Genomic DNA, 19,438 nt, shown 5'->3' on the forward strand with positions numbered 1-19,438 from the left:
AAGGATTGACTGAAATAGATAGACATTACTCTGTCATGTAGAAGCTAGCTGTGAGCCCTACATACGCTGTATATAAGACCTAATTGATTGCAAATCGCCAAACTGCTTGTAACACTGTGCTGAATGAACTTTTGGGGACAACGACTGTTGTGTTTCACGTGCGTTTAGATGGGTTGAGAACACACAGGGAGTGGTGGACAGGTACACTTGCAGCTGATTGTTTCAACATCGCTTCACACGATCCCTACATATGACTCCTGCGATAGGACCGCATCCGTGGTCTAGTGGTAGATTGTCCGCCCGGAGAGCGGAAGGTCCGGGGTTCGATCCCCGGCCGCGTTATACCAAACGACGTCAAAAGATGGTACTTGTTATTATCCTGTCTGGCGCTCGACATTAAGGGGCTAAATATAAAACAAGGACTGGTCGGCTCGGAGTCAGTATATTGAGTCTGAGTGGGGTATTCATGTTAAACTGTGGAATGGTATCTCAGTGAACTAGCACTATAAATCGGCATCAGTCTAGACTAATACAAGCAGACACACACATACGTGCATGTACGTTGCTATATTGCCTGCGATAGTTGTCCAATCTGTCCAGAGGTTCGCATTTGGAAGACAAAATCACACTTGAAAATGATGAAATGGTTGTAGTGATATGTTATTTTGAAAAATTGAGAGTAAAAAGCGTCAACGCTGTATACTTTGGTGTACGCTTAGCTGGGATGAATAATAATCAGAGGGACAAAAGAAGGTATACCGATCGGGGTTGTTTTGTAATTGAAAATGTAAAGAACTGTTGTTAATTTTGATCATTTCTATTTAACCATCACTCATTCCTGCAAAGTGTGTGAAACGTCATCTGTGTCTGGGTAAATGTGTGTAAACAAATTCAGTGAAGGCTGACGCAAGAAATGAATTTGCAACCACATGGCCCCTACCATGTTTGAAATGTTGTAAACAAATTTATTGTTTTTCAAAGAAGAGATGTCCGAGATACTCCTAACCTCTTGTGTATTATGCGATTTCATTTTTCAATTTTTTATTTCATTTTAAAAGTTTTAAATCAAATTATATCTAACACCAAAAAACATGTAGAATTATATACTAGGTTTATATTGCTTCTCAGTTAAGATGGCTTCTGCATGTGTCACACCCACTATAAGTTGTTAGAAATTTACTTTAATGCCAGTGCTAATAGTTCAAATAGAAATTTATCAACATTTACATGAATGACATGGCCATGACTTGGAATACATGAACTTTGTTGTTTGCATTTGTAACTTTCGGTATTAATGACAATTAATCAATCAATTTAGAGACATATGATTATGATGGAACTACTTGTAAATAAACAAACTATTTATAAGTATTTTAATATGTTTAATGAGTCTTTTCAATCCTGTCTTTCCTTGTTATTTAAAATTACTTACTTACTTACTTACTTACTTTGGAGATTTAACGTGCGCTTTCCGACTGACGCGTATTTCGCACACGGGCCCGGCCAGGCCATTTAATGTGTTTCCGAAAGGGGCGAGGGTGGTCTGTGCAACCCAAGAGGGGGCTTTAGGGGTTGCTTATATAGAATTTGGGAATTTTGAGATTTGGAATAGATGCCGATGGGGTTGGGGAGGAGAACTAAGGGAGCTGGGTATGGTGGATGATTGTTTGTTTTTGTGATTTTGATTTGGTAGGTTATTATGGTTTTAGATGCGTTTTATTAGTTCCGTTTTTATTAAGAATACGCCTAAGGCCTTGAAGTTTTCTAGTTTATTTTGTGGGTTTAGTATTGCTTCTAGAGTGAGAGCCTTGTTTATATTGAGGGTGGTTTGTAATGCGGTTCGATGTGTTAGGTAGTGTGTGCAGTGGATGAGTGCGTGTTCTGGGGTTTCTGGTTGTTTGCAGTGTGGGCAGTTACCTGTAGTGTGTTTTTTAAATTTTTTTAGGTGGTTATTTAGGTTGGTGTGTCCTGTTTGGAGTTTAGTGATTACTCTGTCGATTTTTTTCTATGGATGGAGAATTTTTGGTTTGGTTAGTGGTTTGCTGAGCACTCTTTTGATTTGGCTATTTGAGTTTAGATATAGGTTATGCCATTTTTTTGTGATTTTTTGTTTGTTTACACTTTTAATTTCTGATTTTGAGATGGGTAAGTTTAAGCTTATTTCTGGGATTTTGAGGGATAGTTTAGCTGCTTTATCGGCGTTTTCATTACCGTATATTCCTACGTGGGCGGGTATCCACAAGAAGGTTATTTGTTTGCCTGCTTTTGTTAGGTCGTTGGAGCTTTTAAGTATTTGATTTATTAATTTAGGTCGGTTTTTGGTATTTTTGTTTTGGAGGGCTTGTAGTCCACTTAGGGAGTCAGTAAGTATTAGGATTTTTTGGTTGTTTTTTGATTCTTGATTGTGGAGGGCTGAGGCCATGCCCATTAGTTCGGCCGTGAATATTGATTGGTTATTTGGGAGTCGGAAGGATTGTGTGGTTTTAGTTGGTTGTGTGGTATGGACTCCGAAACCCGTGTGTTTGGAGGTCGGATCTGAGGATCCGTCCGTGTAAATGTGACACCAATTTGGCCAATTTTTGTGTATGTATGCTAGTGTGGTAGTTTTAGCTATGTTTGGGTCGGTTTGTTTATTTATTTGGCTAGCTAGTGTTGTGTCTATTTTGGGTATTTTAAGTTTAGGGGTGAAGATATTTGATTGTTTGCAGTTTTGTTTAAGATTTTTAATTTGGTGTACATTTAGGTAGTTTGTTATTCTTTGGGATATTGGGGTAAGTAAGGGGTGTTTACGAGCTAGAGCTTGGTTTTTAGGGCTGATGTTTTGGTTTATTAAGTTTTGGATGAGAGGGTTTGATTGGGACGCGGCCCAGAAATTTAAGCTTAGCTGTTCCCTGCGTAGACTTAGTGGCATTTCTCCTGTTAAGGCCTGAAGTGAGGTGTAGGAGGTGCCATGTTGGGTGCGTGTAATGAGTTTGAGAGCCTGATATTGTATTGAGTCAAGTTTTTTAGATAGAGAGTTGTTTAGGGTGTTGTATATGGCGCAGCCGTAGTCTAGTTTTGATCTAATTAGGGATATGTAGAGATAGAGGAGAGTATCTTTGGAGGCTCCCCAGTTAGAGCCAGTTAGGCATCTTAGGGTGTTTAGGTCTTTACTGCATTTAGTTGTTAGGTTTTGGATGTGAGCATCCCAGGTGAGATGTTCATCGAAAATAAGTCCTAAGAATTTGGTTTGTTTTTGAAATTTGATTGTTTGATTGTTTAGCTGGAGGATTGGGGAGGCGGGTTTCATGTTTTTATGTTTGAATACTATTCCTGTTGTTTTTTCTGAGTTAAGGGAGAAGCCCCATTTGTCAGCCCATTGTAGTATTTTATTAAGAGATTTTTGGAGTAGATTTTTGGCCATTTTCATGCTTTTAGTGCGGATCCAGATGGCTCCATCATCCGCGAATTTTGATGTGTTTACTTTAGGGGATAGACCCTCGAATAGATCGTTTATCATTATATTGAAGAGGGTGGGGCTGAGGATACTGCCCTGTGGAGTGCCATTTTCTAGGGCACATTGGTCCGATAGAGTTTGGTCTATACCCACGGTTATTTTACGATTGTTTAGGAAGTCCTGGATGTAGTTTATTATCTGACCTTTGAGTCCTATTTTTTTAAGTTTTTGTATTAGCCCATCGTGCCATACCATGTCGAAAGCTTTAGAGAAGTCTAAGAAGATGCCTGTGGTATATTGTTTATTTAGTTGTCCTGTCTTAATATCTTGTTCTAGTCGGGCGAGGTTATCTAGGGTTGAGCGGCCAGGAGTGAAACCGCTTTGATCTGGGTTTATGGTGTTATTTTGGGTTAAGTAATGTTGTAATCTATTTTTAGCCATTGATTCCATTACTTTACATAAGTTTGAAGTTAGGGATATTGGTCTATATGAGTTAGCTTGATTAGCTGGTTTATTAGGTTTAGGGATTGGTATGACTAGGGCCTGTTTCCAGGGAGTAGGAACCTGTCCGTTTAGGTAGATGAGATTGTATAGTTTGAGTAGTGCCTGGAGCAGTTTTAGGGGGAGTTTTTTAATTATTTGGTAAGAGGTTAGGTCTAATCCTGGGGCTGTGCCCTTTTTCCTGTTTTGGATTACGTAGAGGAGCTCCTCCATTGTGTAGGGTTGATTTATTTCTAGATTGTTATTGTTTGGTTCTTTTGTGGGTTTGTTTTCTGTTTTAAGTTTATCTTGGAATTTTTGGCTGAAGTTGCTGTTACTGCTAACGGCCGAAAAGTGGTTGGCGAGATTATTTGCTTTTTGGGCGGGGTTGGTTGAGTTGTTAATGTTAGGGTTTTTTTTATGTCGTTTTAAGCCTCTAATGGCGTGGATTTTGCGCCAGACCGTTCTGGCATCTGTACGGTTATTTATACCTTCGCAGAATTTTTTCCAGTCTCTACTTTTGGCTATTTGGACTAGTTTTTGAACCTGGTGGTTTAGTTCGTGGGCTATGTTTAAATATTTGTAGTCGCGTTTTGCTTTATTGAAGGCTGATTTACGTTTTCGTCTAGTCTGTTCTATTTCCTCATTCCACCATGGTACCGTCGGTTTGCCTGTCTTAGATGTTTTGAAGGGGATGGAGGTTTTGGCTGCGTTTATTATATAGTCTGTTAGGTTTTTACAATAGGTTTCTGGATCATTATTTTCTATTTCGTTTAAGTTAGCTTCGTTGCAGATATCTTGGAATTGGTCCCAGTTAGCTTTGTTGTAATGGAATTTTGGTTCTTGGTTTTCTGTTTGGATTGGTACGTTTGTATTTCCTATGGTTATGTTTATGGGGAAGTGGTCGCTACCTAGCGGGACGTCGTGTACTTCCCATTGAGTGCTTTGGGCTAGATCTGCGGTGCATATGGTTAGGTCGATAGCCGACATTTTTTTGTTTATCTTATCGTACCTCGTGGGTTGGTTGCTATTAAGGAGTACTAGGTCGTTTGTTTCTATCCATTCGGAGATTAATTTGCCATGATTATCTATTTTATCATCTATGCTCCATGTAGGATGGTGAGCGTTAAAGTCTCCTAGGAATATAGTAGATTTATCGCTTATTTTGAGTAGTTTGTTTAGATCCTCAGGTTGGACTTTTTGTTCCGCCCAGTGGTAAATATTTATGATGTTTATGTTTCGGTTATTTAATGTGATTTTAATGCCGTTGGCTTCTAGGTTTGGCGTGTCTATTTTTATTTCTTCGTAATTTATATCTTCCCTGATAAATATGATTAGTCCTCCTGCGGCTCTTCTTGTTTTCGGTTTAGCTCTGTCAGTTCTAACTGAGTTGTAGTTAGGTAGTGTGAATTTCGATTTTTTTGAGAATTTGGTTTCCTGTATACAAGCAATGTGAGGGCCTTTATTTAGTTTAAATTTAGTTTTTAGTTCATGGCCATGGGAGGTGAGTCCGTTGGCGTTCCACTGAAAAATATTTAGTCCTTCCATTATTGGTTTCGGGTGATTGGTGATTTAGTTTTTAGTTTTTATTTTATTCGGTGAGTTCTTTTAGATGGAGGTTAAAGAGGAAGAAGGGAAGATCGGTTAATTTTAGATTGAAAGCTACTTTGTGGAAGGATTCCATACTAGCTTTTGGTGAGTTTTGACTATGCATATATGCTAGGAGTAAGGTGAGGTTATTTAGGTTTGGGGTGTTGGCTGGTTGGGAAGTTTGGTTTGTTTTAGTTGGAGTAGTGTCTATTGTTTCCTCAGTAGTGGAGAAATCTTCGTCATGGGTTGGATTAGGTTTAGCTGGTTGAGTTTCCATGGGGGAGGCATGTGATGTGGAGGGTTGTGAAGGTGTTGGCGGGATGGGTGTAGCTGATGTTTTCTTAGTGTTTGTGTTTTGTTGTTGTGCTTGCTTGTGGGAGAGCGTTGTTGCCATATGGGCTGTAGGGTGCTTGGATGAGGGTCGTGTTGTGGTGGTCATTTTGAGGTTTGTTTTGCATGCGGGGGTTGATGTTTTGGGAGGGTTCGTGGTTGGTTGAGTGGCTGCTTGTGTGTGTGAGGTGGGTGCGGTTTCTCGGTAGGGGTCCCAGACAGAGCTGTCGGTTATGGGTGTGGTGTTTGTTTGTGGGATGGTGTTTGGGTGTGGTGTAGGGAGGAGTGGTTTAGATGCAGGTGTAGCAAATTTTCGTGTTTGGATTTTAGCCGTTTCTATGTTTATGTGTTTGTTGGCCTGCTGGGTGAGTGTGTGTCTGTGTGGGCATTGGTTTGAAAGTGAGGTGTGTTGGGTGGATTTGCAGTGGATGCACCAGGGTGTGCATGTGCCTGTGCAGTCTGTTTGTGCGCATTTTTTACATTTAGTTTTAGGGTAGGTGCATTGGGAAGCAGTGTGGTTGTATTTGAGGCACTTTGAACATTGCTTAACCTGCTTTATATAGGGTTTGACTTCTAAGTTGGTGTGGGCTCCGAAGGATATGTGTTTGGGGGCTTCAGGGAATTTAGCGGTTTTTTTAAAGTTGATTATGACAATGGAGGTTGGGACCGTTTTTCCGTTTCTAGTTGAGGTTATTCTGCGCGTGCTGGTGATTAGGGGTTGAGGGTTTTGGTCTTGGTTTATGTTAGCTTCTAGAGAGTATAATTGTAAGTCCTCAGTTGTTTCCCTTGGGTTAACCCTAATTACGCCTCGTGTATATTGTTGCCAATTAGGTGTTTGTTTGATTACCGTGACGTGGAATATTTGAGTTATTTTATTTGCTGCGTTGTAAGATTCTCGGTTAGGAAAGATTATCTGGTATCCTTTGTTGGCTTTTTTAATATTGTTGTAATTTATTTTTTGTCTTTTGAACCAAAGTCCTATTTTGTCTGCCGAAAGTTCTAGTGAGAGAGTGGTGCCTGAGCCTGCTGAGAAGAAGTAGAGGGCGAAGGTGGTGAGGAAGGCGGCCGGGGAGGGTGTTGGCGATGGAGGTGGAGTGGATGTGTCGAGTTTGCGTTTTTTGGTGTTTTGTGGTGGCGAGTTAGCTGGTTTGGTTGGGGTGGTGTATGTCGTGTTTTCGCCATACTCGGTCGGGACGATGTTTTCGAGTGACCTCCCAGAAGTGTTGTGCGCTTCCGCAGGCGTGGGTGAGTAAGGAGCTGGAATGTCTGCGAGTGTGGCGTTGCGGGTGTCAGTCATATTGTTTGGGTGTTGTGTTGGAGAGCGTGTGTTGTGGTGAGTGGTGGTGGAGTGTTTTGGGGAGGTGAGTTGGTTTGTTGTTTTTACTTGGTGATTTGCGTTTAGGAGGCGGAGGAGGTTGCGGTGGTTATTTGTTGTTGGTTTTAGTAGGAGGGTTTGGGAAATGGATTATTTATTGAAGATTAAGTTTGATTCTGGAAGGCTGGGATAAGGTGAGACAAGTGGAAAGCGGGGATTAAGAGATATTTAGTCGAAGGAGTGGAGGTATGTGAGTGGTGGGCGTGGGTGGTGAGTAGGAAAGAGCGAGCGTTGTGTTTAGGAGAAGGGGGGATTAGGTGTTTTTTGTTTTTAGGAGTTGGGTCAAAGGGTGTGTTTGAGTGGTGGGCGTGGGTGTGAGTAGAAATGAGTGCGAGCTGTGTTAGGGAGATTGGGTAGGATAAGGTGTTGGTTATTTAGTGTTGTTGTTTTTTAAGGTTCTTGGTTTTCTGTTTGGATTGGTACGTTTGTATTTCCTATGGTTATGTTTATGGGGAAGTGGTCGCTACCTAGCGGGACGTCGTGTACTTCCCATTGAGTGCTTTGGGCTAGATCTGCGGTGCATATGGTTAGGTCGATAGCCGACATTTTTTTGTTTATCTTATCGTACCTCGTGGGTTGGTTGCTATTAAGGAGTACTAGGTCGTTTGTTTCTATCCATTCGGAGATTAATTTGCCATGATTATCTATTTTATCATCTATGCTCCATGTAGGATGGTGAGCGTTAAAGTCTCCTAGGAATATAGTAGATTTATCGCTTATTTTGAGTAGTTTGTTTAGATCCTCAGGTTGGACTTTTTGTTCCGCCCAGTGGTAAATATTTATGATGTTTATGTTTCGGTTATTTAATGTGATTTTAATGCCGTTGGCTTCTAGGTTTGGCGTGTCTATTTTTATTTCTTCGTAATTTATATCTTCCCTGATAAATATGATTAGTCCTCCTGCGGCTCTTCTTGTTTTCGGTTTAGCTCTGTCAGTTCTAACTGAGTTGTAGTTAGGTAGTGTGAATTTCGATTTTTTTGAGAATTTGGTTTCCTGTATACAAGCAATGTGAGGGCCTTTATTTAGTTTAAATTTAGTTTTTAGTTCATGGCCATGGGAGGTGAGTCCGTTGGCGTTCCACTGAAAAATATTTAGTCCTTCCATTATTGGTTTCGGGTGATTGGTGATTTAGTTTTTAGTTTTTATTTTATTCGGTGAGTTCTTTTAGATGCACAGCAAAAAAAGTGTAGGTTTCCGTCTTCCGGAAACCTTCCGGATACCTTCCCATTTTGGATCCGGCCCGGATACCTTCCGGAAACCTTCCGGAAACCTTCCAAAAAAAATGTCAAAATTTGAGGGGTGCATTTTGTTCACTTAAGTGTGAAACACATAAAAAAATTAACTTGAAAATACCAAGCAATTTGAAGGTTGTTGAAGGCATCTGGAAGGTTTCCGGAAGGTTTCCGGAAGGTTTCCGGAAGGTATCCGGATGCAAATTTTCTTCATGACTTGCTTCTGGTAAATAATGTTAGCCTGTGCATTACAGGTACCTGTTGTAATATTCTGTGTTATTTTAATGGTAAATATCCTCCTAAAACATTTTTGGAGAAGAAAATTGTTCAATTTCATATTTTGTCCTTTTCGGATGTTAATGGTATTTAATGAACAAACATCAGTTCTTGTATAATGATATCCTTAAATTTCATGTCCAGACTTCCAGTTTGTACTGAGAAAAAGAAAAGGTTACAGGTACCTTTTGTAATATTCTGTGTTATTTTAATGGTAAATATCCTCCTCAAACTGAGATATGTGGGCATGCATTGTTCACAAGTTGTTTTGCGACATGGGTCCAATGTGTGAAGCTTATTGCTGGTGTCCGCCACCATGATATTGTTGCAATATTGCTAAAAGTGGCAAAACAGCATTCTCACTCAGAAAAAAATGGAAAGTCATTGGCTATGTGCTTTGGCATTTGGCCCTGGTGAGATTAACAGATTAGTTTGGAACGGTATCAGTACTTGTTATATCGGGACAGTGTAGTTTCATGGGAATATAAAACAGAATACAATTGTCCCAAATTGGTGCATAAGACTAATGGCATCCATAGAAAACACCTAAATAAAGTACAGAAAAAATATCAATGTCATTTGTCTACTAAGGTGGAACTACAACTTTTGTTAAGTATTTATAGTAGGAAAACATTCAGGGCATTAGTACATTTCATATTTGTTCAGCACCTATGTTATGGCTGATCAGTATTATATATCTTTATGCTAATGAAGCAAAACAAATCATGTTTTTGGAAAAAAATCTTATTTATTGATTATATGGCATTTCATTGGTACATATCACAAATTGAAATTTGATCAAGCAAGAAGAGGAACTAGCATAAAGTAACCAGTGGTGTTTGCAAGGCCTTACAGAACAGACGCTTCAATGCCATTTTCTAAATAAACAAATTAGTCAAATCTCAGAAGAATTTTATTGAAGAAGAATATCTAAAGTCAATTATGTTTCTGCAGTAAACCACAAAAGTCATTCAGATTTGTATGGTCAGCATCGGTGTACACAACCTGGACATAGTCACAGTGCTTTGGCATAAATTCATTCAGACTTCATTAGTGACATAATAAAACCACCTACAGTCACACTGATGTGGCATTATTCATTCAGAATCATCACTTTCTGAGGTGAATCTGTTGGTTGTTATCAGGAGTACTGTTCATCTTCCGGCGAGTCCCTTGTCTGAATTGTGTGAGCAAGATCTTCTTAAATGTAGCTGGTGTCAGATTGTGAAATCCAGGTACCTGAAACATTTCATAACATCTTTAGAAACTTGTTAGTCAAAAGTTATGAAACACACACATATTTACAAATGTTTAAAGTTGTTTTCTCAAACAGTGAGGTATTGACAATTTATCTTGCAACTGATATTTAACCAATCTTTGAACATGTAAATAAGCCATTGCAAACAGAAAAGTGTTCAGAAAATACAAAAATGTATCCGGTCTTCTAAAACAATACCACAAGGTTCACCTGAATTTTGCTTGAATGTTTGCATTACATCAAAATGTAAGGAAGGGTAAACAAGACTATGCAAAACTAAGTTACATAGGTTCTTATACATAAATACATAAATGCAACTATTCATAATTATCAAAACACATGTAAATGTCATGTAAGTGATCTCAAAATACAACATAATGAGCGAGTGAGTTGATATAGTTTCATGCAGCTTGTTAGCAATATTCCAGCTATGGGCTTCACACATTGTACCCATGTGGTGAATTGAACCCGGGTTTCAGAGACTGTTTCACCCACTAGGCTACCCTTGCACACCAAATACAAAAGAAAGTATATTAGGAATTCAGACAATAGATATTCTCACCAAATTCATTAATTCATTAATGGAAGCTATATTGAAATTCAAATTTTGACAAATTAGGATGAGACTGTAGAAGCATTTATCTAAGTTATTATGGATATTAAATATCTACCGTTAATTGGTAGTCCATCATAGACAGTGATAAGAAATTCAACTGAAAAGTACAACCTGAACCATCAACTAAAAACTATGTATATTACATTAAAGGGGCCGGTCATGTATTACCGGTATGTTCTCATTCATTTTTGACACAACCCTCCCTGAAAGAAAATGCAAAGCACTTTATATTTTATTGTCCATTTTGTCAAAAGTCTCCCCTAGAGACTCTCACATTTTGGGGTGACCCTCCCTGTTTGTTCTGATCTGAATTCAAATATTCATGACTCATTATCATATTTTATCATTCATCCTATCTTTTTTGAAAATTAACTAAATGAAGATTAACAATAACATGCAAATCTGCCAAAATATTGGCCTGGCAAAGTTTAAATTAATCATAATTACTGTTATAAAGTTTTGGATCCATCGTCTGTTTCTAAATACAGTGAAACCCAACTTTGACTTGTGTGGCATTGTTGAATCATCTACCCAATGTTCTTTATGCATTGATATGCATCTGCACAGAGTGGTCAAAGTCTGTGTCTGACACATAGTGTGCTACAAGGGAGACATCAGTTTGTGTCTAGCCAAACTGTCTGATAATCTCAAGGGCTGCCTTGGTAGCATCAAGGGATGTAGCTAATCCTAAATAAACATAAAACAAGTGACATCATCTCTTCTACAGAACACATGATCAAAGCCTGCCCCACCTTTGATGTTTATTACCTTGCTACTCAAACTACAGCTAATTAGCAAAATGAACTCAATGTCAACTCATTGTGGACTAGGGATTAACAGGGCAATTAGTGTCGGGTGGGTATTAGTACTTGCAATTGTCTGTTAATTACTTAATTGAGTAGTGACGGCTTAGTCGGTTGTGCCTTTACAACTGCTATTCAACTTATCGAGGCAGTTTACTATGTAACATGCTTCTTGGGACCAAGGAAATGTATCTTGCTGGATAACAGTTTTTTTCTAATTTATCAGAGATCAGAAATAATAATAATGACGTTTTTGATGTGCATTTCTTTGTTGTGTTCACCAGGATGATGGTGTTTGAATTATTAGACACTATTTATTCCAAAAGAGGAATAGGGTTGGTGAAGAGGCAAAGCTTATTTGAACAACATATATATTGATATACAGAAACTGTACAACAAACAGATTAACTGTATCTACAGTTGTAACTATCATGATGCAAATTTTCACTGAATCAAAGTCATATCTTTTCAAGACTCAGATCAGGTTGTTGTGATTGAAGGCCACATTAAACTTGCTAATTTCAAATCATTCATCCCACACTTATGATTTGGTTTGCTGTTTTATGCCGCACTCAAGCAATATTCCGGCTATATGTAAATAATCGAGTCTGGACCAGACAGTCCAGTGATTGACATCATGAGCATCGACCCACACAATTGGAATCAATGACATGCATCAACCAAGTCACCGAGCCTGATCGCCACCTGATGGCGTTAGTCAACTCTTTAGACGAGCATTGTCGCCCGTTACGGAAAGTATTGGGTTACAAATATCCCTTGTAAAACCTTTCAACATGTTCAAATGACACATCGAAAGGGCATTGTGAAAAATTGCACCATGTTAGGATTCTTAAATACAGTTTCAGCTTGACATTGAGTACTTTAAACTTTAAAGTGAAAAATACATTCACAACAAGTGAGCTGTGTCTGCCAATCAGTCGGTGAGTAAATTGGAGTAGGGGACTAATTTCGAAGGTAAACTTGTTTCAACGTTTAACAACTACATGCATTTGTGTTTGTATGAGACAATGTGTGTTTAATTCCATATATTTTACTTCAAAGCATGTTATCACAATAAATTGAGTCGGGTATAGGATAAGTTGGAGTAGAGGCTAATTTCTATTGTAAACTTGTTTTAACATTTCACAATTATTGGTCTTTGCAAGTTATCAATCCTAGTTTAATTTCATTTATTTTACCAAGGTAAATAAAAAATAAGGTGTCATTTTCGTCAAGTAATAATCTACAAACACCCACCTCACCCGGCTCCCTTAGTTCCCTCCTCCACCCACCTCGGCATTTATTCCAAATTTAAAAATTTCAAAAAATCAATATAAGCAACCCCTAAAAGCCCCCTCTTGGGTTGCACACACCACTTTCACCCTTCTCGGAATACACTAAATGGTCCGACCAGGCCCGTGTGCGAAATACGCTGTAGTCGGAAAGCGCACGTTAAATCTTTTATATCAGTCAGAAGTAATAATCGCCGTTTTCGCTTTCGGCGAGTATTTCGCCAGTCAGTGCTGTTTTGCTAAGGTGTCGTTTCAGCTATAACCCGCTTATTGCACATTATTAGTTTCAATTTATATTTATAATCATTTTAACCACTGTAATAAGTAAAAAATGAAATAAAAGTATATAGAAAATAAACAAGGAAATGTTATAAAATGTGCATCCGCAGGCAATATTTATAAGATAATCCTGCATGTAGCTGTGGCCATCACACTGAAGATGCACTTCACTTCTTTCTCATATGTCCAAATTACAATGATTTAAGACAGAATATGTACTATTATGTTAAGGGATATGATCTAAATTCAATTCTATTAGGTAATCCTGAAAGGACGTCAAAAATAAACTTAGAAATTCTTAAATCAGTAGAAGACTACATTCAGCTATCCAATAGGTTTTGTGATTGTACATAGCATCTTAAATTTATAATACTATTCCTTGCCGTATATTGCAGTACACTATTACTACTAAAAATGCGACCTGACAGCGCCGACAACGTAGTTTCTATAATAAGAACATGTATATAATTGTATTCCTTGACTGTACTTTTGTCATATCATATTGTATTCTAATTCTGGAGCGGTATTCAAATAAGTTTTTGCTTGTTTACCCATCCAGTTCACATATAAATGTTTAAAACAATATTTAGTAAACAAATAATTTAAACTCATGCAACAACATAGCGTGTGGAGACGATAGACCACTGAAAAGAGCATATATATATATGCACATCCAATGACCCCTGACATCACAAGGCATTGTTTTGCCAGTGTGTCAGGCAACAGAATACTACGAATTACATCACAGGGTACTGTGACCTGTTTGAAAAGTTAGGTACTGTATTCTAAAGGTAGGCCCAAAATTCTAGACAATCCAGTGATTGATATTATGAACATCAATCCACACTGTTAGATGGTCACTGTCAGATGCCATGAACCAGGTCACTGAGTCTGATCACCTGATCTATTAGGTTATCTCTTATGGTTGAGGCTAAAACGGCACCTCAGCAAAATGTCACTGATTTCTCCAACGAAAACAGCACCTTGATTTGGCAAAAAGGGCTACTAATTGTTGTCTGTTATCTGGAGAGACATGTTGATTCCTGGCCGAAATATATATAAATGAAATTTCTATAAAATTACTATTTATTTCCTACTTACTCAAATAAATATGCCATATATAGTATACCTGTTGTCCAGTTTCTTGACATTTTCGCCAGACTCAGGTTCAGCTTGACATTGAGCTAATCTGAGTAAAGCTACTTAAAACTTCAAAGCATGTGATCTTTCAATGATAAGTTTAGTTGCACCTCCCAATCAGAATCATGAGTAAATTTGAGCATTTAAATTTTTCTAATGTAAATTATTTTTAGGTGACTAACATTTAACAATTATTTGTGTTTGCAAGTTTAATTGCATTTATTTTACTTCAAAGAAATCAAAGCATATTATATTTTCACAATAAGTTTAGTTGCATCTCCAAATCAGAGTCAGCAAGTAGATGCTAGTTTTTAATGTAAACCTTTTTGAACATTTCTCAGTTATTTGTGTTTACAAGTGACCATGCAAGTTTAATTTCATGTATTCGGGCATATTCAGACCCAAGTTAAAAAAAATAACAAGGTGCTGTTTTCACCAGGCAATAGTAGGCGAGGTACTATTTCCCTTTATAGTATAACCCTCTCTTACAACTAGCATAGGTTGATGGGGACCAATTCCAACCCGGAATCCCCAAATGAGTGGGTATGGTTTTACGCTGTTTTTAGCAATACCACAGCAAGGGACACCTGACATAGACTTCACACATTGTACCCATGACAAGAATCGAACCTTGGTCTTCAGCACTTCAACCACTAGGGTACCCCACCGCCAAAATTCCCAACATGATCAAGTTGTCATCACGGTATTCTTCAACAAGTTCAAGTGAAAATATCCATACCTTTCAAATGTCTTATCTTCCACTTCACAATGTTCACTGTTGCAAAACTCCTGTCATTTAATTTGTTCTTGATTATTCACACCTGCAAAAGTAAGTTTAGTCGGTACGGTATGAACTAAAAAAATGAGTCACTATAGAGTATCTAGATAAAGGAATATAAATAAGCAAACATATTTCTACATCATATACATTAGCAAGGATTAACATAAGTTAGGTAGATTGCTTATCCTACAAAAATTAAATCACACATTTACTAACATATATAAAACAGAATAAGTGGCTAACAGAAGATAAATAACTTTAATACGTGATCAATATTATTAACATATTCCTTACCTGAATCAGAGACCATATAACAGTCTATGTATTATGGTCTCTGTCTGAATATGTCACGTCTTCAGCTCCCTGCAATCGAGGTTGTGAAACATTTCTGCTGTAGGGATATTACATCCGCTGGGATATCGCTTGTCACACTGCCTGGCATGGTAGGCAAACGTATATCCCATACACCACATAGGTATACTTCCTAATACACACTGTCGAAATCCCCGCGGCTCCCAATATGGCCTGTACGTCTCTTTCCGTAACTGCTGCAGAAATGACCGCTCGTCATTCGTGACCAACTCGTGTTATTCCGGGACAAGCAAGTCTACCCATAATTCCCTGTATGGCCGAAGGCGCCATTTTGGAACACAAATGTAAACAAACACTCAAAGCTCGTGTAATCGATGTACACCGTGATGCTTGATTGCGATATGCTTACCTCGTGTATCGATACATTGTTCTCAATCACCTCTAACTCGGAAATCCCGGTCGAAATCCACCTGAGCCATCCACAACGAGGACGTCAAGTATTTCGAAAACTCGATTGACAGCCGAAGGAAGGAAGAGCAGCTTGCAGATGCCAGGTACGTAGCAGGGCTTCGAGACATAATGGTCAATGATTTCTATACAGAGATCTTATGGAATGGATTGATTTAGATATTTTCCTGATCTCCATGTTACTACTGTAAACGTCAAGGGCCTTTTAGTTTTGTTGTTTTCGGAAACCCTTTGTTAATATTATGATCAAGTGTTTGTTGTGACATGGTATTTCTATTTGGGATTGCATAAGAGCTACAGGTGCAGGACTTTTAAGGGTCGTGTCCTTATTCTCAACATAACGCTGGGATTTGATGATGAGGGTTAGTTACCAAGGGTATAAATCTGGCAAAGTGCATGTCAAACAAAACGTGGCATTCAATTTCAATCATGTGTTGCCACCTGAACCACCTGAAAGTGAGATATGGATTACAATGAATAATGACAGCTTATCAATCTTTAACAAATTCTCACTGAAACATTGAAAGGATAAAGACAAGTTAGTTGTTTTCTGTTTCAGCATGTTCAGGGTTTGTGGGCAGGTTCACAGACATCCTCAGGGAGGATACCAAGTATTGAGTGAGTATTTTTGTTTGTGATAAATACAAACTACATGTATTCATCATGGTATATTTCAATGTAATGTGAAACATCACACTCACAATAGTCCAGCTCTGTGATGGCAGCCTGTAAATAATTGAACATGGACCAGACAATCTAGTGATTGTTATTTTCAGCAAAGATCCATGCCCTCAGAGTATGATGACAACCTAGTCTGACCACTCAATTCATTAGTTGATTAGTGTTTGCAGCGGTAGAAACTAACACTTTCAGTCCACCAGTCCTAAAATGATAGCATATAGCAAAACCTTTAAAATGTCAAAATGACCAGTGCCAATTTCTAACCCTGGTGTTTGGATGTTGTGTTTGTGTGTGTATGTATGAGTGTATTTAGGTTGGTTTGTTGTTTAACGCCGCACTCAGCTATATGACGGCGGTCTGTAAATAATCGAGTCTGGACCAGACAACCCAGTGATTCATATCATGAGCATCGAGCCACGGAATTTAGATCAATGACATGCATCAACCTAGTCAGAGAGTCTGACCACCCGATCCCGTTAGTCGCCTTTTACGACAAGCATAATGGCCTTTTACGGCAAGTATGGGTTGCTGAAGACCTAGTCTACCCCGGAATCTTCACGGGTCGAGTGTATTTAACTTAAATCATGAATCTTATACTTGTTTCTCTGTGCTTTTACAATGTAACCCAAATTTTCTCTGGAATAATAAAGTATTCTCTTATTTATGTCATTTCTGAACAAAGTGTCATGGAAAAGCCAAACAAATAGCCTAGAAATAAAAGTAAATACTGCATTGCATTAATCTGCATTTCAAGAAAATGTGGCAATAATTCATGGAATGATATTCACCTCGGTGAGGATCTCTCTGCATTGTCGAACAAGTTATTTCCTATGTAATGTATGTGTTGAATGACCCTGACTTTGTTGTCAAAATATTGTTTTAACATTTGTTAAATATGGGGATAAATGTCATCTCTGAATGTTTGACATGAATTATTATGATTAGGGTAGTTCTAAGTCGGAATCACAACCGGGGTCTTTTCATTTGAATCAAATGTACAACATGTACAGTTTGGACATTTCTGTGATGTGAATGCTACTTATGTTTGTAGAATGTCCGGATGAATAAAAGAGACAGTCATCCGTGCAGCATCAATGCAAAGAAAGACCATAGAAGAGCAACAGTGAGTGGTAAATATTTTGTTTGGTTCATATGGTTATTTAGCAAATATGTCTTCAGTTTGTTCCTTATCGCTGTAGGCACGGATGTCCTATTATCTAAGGCACTACAATTTTCTGTGCAGAGTTGCATCTCTTGGGCTTAGCAGAAACCTATAGTCATGTGTTCAAATCCTGGTACTCCCCGATTATGTTGCTAGGTTTGTCAGCATTATACGCATACTCGTGGGATTCATCAAAGACCTGCACCACTTAGGACTTTCTTCCCACATCAAACTAACATGCGGTGATATATCTGGAATACTGTTCAAAGCAGTGTTAAAGCCAAATCATTTATTTAACACTGCATCCAGCAATAGTTTGGCTATATGACAAGGATTGTGAATATATATTTTTCCATGTTGATGAGTTGAAACAATCACTAAATGACATCTAGTGATGAAATGACAAAAGAGATTCCCAGCATTCCAAGCCTAATTAATAGATAAGGTTGTGATTGAGTAGGCTCATTGATCACATGTAATCATACCACAGTGATGTGGGATATTGTCCATAATAGTTATCATCGGTTTGTCTGGACCGAGTTCATAACATTAGTCACTGGTTTGTCTGGTTGAGATTTGAGATGTGATTATCTTAAATGTTTAGCATATAACAAGACTCACATATGACAACTTAAGTGATTTTGCTGCCTTCTATTTGTAAGTACATGTGGCAACAATTCTTTTTGATTTCTAAAATCTTTTTACATAATGCTGCAGAAACTGAAGTCCTGCTTGAGGTCCCTGGATGAGTACTCCAGGTTGACAGTCTGGAAGGACCAGACAAGGGAGTCCTAAACAGAGGCTGCACCCCTTCAGATATCAGAGGTGATTTGCAGACAGCGATGATGAGGGTCCTGTTATTTCAATGGAGGCCGACCGAGAAATTGTATGCCAAATGGTACTGGGACACACAAAGGCTGGTCTGGCTAATGTGAGAAGACCAACCAATGCCAAGCTGGAGTGGAATTCTTCCAGGACATTCAGGAAATTCTTGTAAACACTTGAAAGGAATGATAAATGGGACTTATTGTCTTTAAATGTGGACCCAAACACCAAATGGAAAGTGCACAATTCTACTAACACAATGCAGCAGAGATAGAGTCTAACTGGTATCCCCTCATCCTGGTTCCTGTTCATCCATGGCAATATAGAAAGAAAAGGAGGATTGAGGGAAAGTAAGTTATCTGAACTGGTGAACATAATCCGTAGGTACTGTCAAGCGAACAGTTATCACACTCTGTTATGAGTATTGAAGAATAGGATGAAATTGCATACTGCATCAGGAACCATCATGTGAACACTGTTCAATGTGCGATATACTATAGGCATATGAATAAAAGAAATTGATAATTTGATTGTTGCTTATGTTTCATTTGCCAGCTGTGTAAATGGGGATGTTTCATGATTTTGCCTCAGTTTAATAGCCACACTTATCTTATGAAACTATGCATTGCTTGGGCATCTCAAGATAAATAACACATGTTTCCTTTGCTCTGAAAACGTCTGATGACACATTGATCTGTTATGTCAAAGGTTAAAGTCACAACCAGACAAAAAGTTTGTTTGTGGTCTAACTCTTCCTTTGGGCAGGGGTCGAAGTTGGAAAAAGGTCGTGTGTGATCAATATATACTACATTTTCCCTTAAATTGCCTTTTCTACAGAAGTCTTAGTAACTCTTATACATATACTGGTTACATTACTTCCATATTTTGGTCAATGATATGTTGAATTCTACAAAAGGACTGCATATTTGGTTTATGTGCTGGATAGCTCTTTGAAATGTTTTTGAAATATTTATCACTGATATTGAAGGTCAAATTCACACTCAAAAGTGATAACTCATGAGGGGTTGAAGTGTAAGATCAAGGCAACAGTGAAGGGGTCATTCATAAAGTATTTCTGCAATTATAACTAAAATGCCTACTT

The 19,438-nt window shown here is 38.3% G+C and overlaps 2 long non-coding RNA genes across 3 annotated transcripts; one reads left to right on the forward strand and one right to left on the reverse strand.

Moving 5' to 3' along the window:
* Positions 1 to 9,594: 9,594 nt before the first annotated feature.
* LOC139454329 (uncharacterized) lies at positions 9,595 to 15,402 on the reverse strand. Its single transcript, XR_011652453.1, has 3 exons — positions 15,183 to 15,402; positions 14,847 to 14,928; positions 9,595 to 9,958 (listed from the first exon to the last, which is right to left on the reverse strand). It is a non-coding gene; the product is annotated as an uncharacterized lncRNA (long non-coding RNA).
* Positions 15,403 to 15,507: 105 nt separating this feature from the next.
* On the forward strand, positions 15,508 to 18,829 carry LOC139454327 (uncharacterized). Of its 2 annotated transcripts, none has more exons than XR_011652451.1 (4): positions 15,508 to 15,754; positions 16,228 to 16,286; positions 17,401 to 17,479; positions 18,229 to 18,829. It is a non-coding gene; the product is annotated as an uncharacterized lncRNA (long non-coding RNA). The 2 variants fall into 2 exon arrangements; XR_011652452.1 differs by having other exon boundaries at positions 17,401 to 17,472.
* Positions 18,830 to 19,438: the final 609 nt, after the last annotated feature.

Source organism: Haliotis cracherodii, unplaced genomic scaffold, assembly GCF_022045235.1.
Source record: "Haliotis cracherodii isolate W230 unplaced genomic scaffold, xgHalCrac1.p SCAF_10, whole genome shotgun sequence".
NCBI lineage: Eukaryota > Metazoa > Mollusca > Gastropoda > Lepetellida > Haliotidae > Haliotis > Haliotis cracherodii.